This window comes from Lolium rigidum, chromosome 7 (genome assembly GCF_022539505.1).
Source record: "Lolium rigidum isolate FL_2022 chromosome 7, APGP_CSIRO_Lrig_0.1, whole genome shotgun sequence".
Classification (NCBI taxonomy): Eukaryota; Viridiplantae; Streptophyta; class Magnoliopsida; order Poales; family Poaceae; genus Lolium; species Lolium rigidum.
The window spans coordinates 16,986,739-16,988,190 of record NC_061514.1 but is presented as its reverse complement, the minus strand read 5'-3'; the positions used below and the strand labels follow the sequence as shown (position 1 = coordinate 16,988,190).

Sequence of the window (1,452 nt, the reverse complement as noted above, 5' to 3'; positions counted from 1 at the left end):
CTATAGACTACTGCTCTTCCTTCCGCACAAAAACAATTCTGTAGATATATACAAGAGAGGAAACGTGGAGATGTACCTTGTTGTCTGGTACTTGATGTGGAGGGAGTCATAGTGATGCGCAACATTTTGCACAAAGAATAAACTCTGTTGTTGTGATAATCAAGCTGAACATCAATGATCAGGCGTTCCTGCCTGCTCCCTTTCTGTTCCACCAAATAGAAAGAGTCATTCCTCAGGGGAGATGAAGGAAACCGACAGAAAATGAAGTGAAAGGCATTAAGACATGATAAAAAAAATTAAACAATCACCTCCACTCGTGAAAAAATACAAGCAAGAAAGAGGGAATAATGCTAGTAATAGAGGAGAAGAGAGGTCAGTAGGATAACCATACATGCAGATGGCCGTCGCTGTCTCTGAATCTTCTGAACACCCAAATCCTAGCAGCAAAATCCTCATGTAAAAATAACGAGAGCTCTGGTTCTGCACAATATCAGACACCCTATAGCAAATAAAATTGAAATTAAAATATGGGGAGGGGGAAGTAGCAGCTCAACCTGCACACATGTTGGAAGCACACAACAAAAACACATCAATCTGAATCTCACCACGATCTTCTCCACAGTGATACTTCTCAAACATTGACAGAGGGTTTTGGATATTAAGGATGCAATGGATCTGGTCTCAGTCAGCCTTACCCAGACCACCTCGACGTCCGGCAACGCTGCATCAAACCATTTGCTTGTGTTAAACAATAAGAAAAGTAAGGAACATGCAAAATTAAATAGAAAAACAGGAGCCTCTCATGTGAGAAAAAATAGCCCATGCTCCAGGCAGCCATGGCACGAGCGCTGCATCCATAACATCCATGATTTCGCCTCATGGACTCCACCTCTGCATCTCCCAACAAAAGAATGTCTAGCAATAGAGAGACCATGAGCGGAGGGGGGAAAAGATGGGGAGAAAATCACCTCACTAAACTTGCTATCAGCTGCACACGCTGGTCCGCGGAGTGACACTCCCTGCTCCTCACGTGTGGACCTGACCACCACTCCGTTGCAGAGTTGCCCCGCATCGCTCGCACTCGATTCCGCCCAGCAGCCGCCCGATATCCACCCTTCTCCGCGCCTTCCTAGCCCAACTGTTGCACCTGACCACCGCGACCGGCCGTCCGGCGAGCCTCCGCCACCGTCGCGCCGCGTGTTCAGCCGTCGAGCCGGCCACCGGTCTCAGCCATCAGCGCGTCCGGCCGTCCGGCGAGCCTCCAACGGACGAGGCGTCGCTGCCGACCTCCTCCGTGAGCGCTCCTGTGACAACTCCTCCAGCCCACGAACGTGGCCGTCCCCGTCCGACTCCATCTCGGAGGAGAGGCGGCGTGCCGCTAGACGCCATAGGCACACCCACCACTGCGCAGCACCACGCCGGCTCACCGCATCGACGGGCGCCGCCTCCAGC

The 1,452-nt window shown here is 51.4% G+C and overlaps 1 long non-coding RNA gene across 1 annotated transcript; it reads right to left on the bottom strand.

Moving 5' to 3' along the window:
* Nucleotides 1–392: 392 nt before the first annotated feature.
* Nucleotides 393–990, bottom strand: LOC124670817. Its single transcript, XR_006992668.1, has 3 exons — nucleotides 969–990; nucleotides 555–721; nucleotides 393–480 (listed from the first exon to the last, which is right to left on the bottom strand). It is a non-coding gene; the product is annotated as an uncharacterized LOC124670817 (long non-coding RNA).
* Nucleotides 991–1,452: the final 462 nt, after the last annotated feature.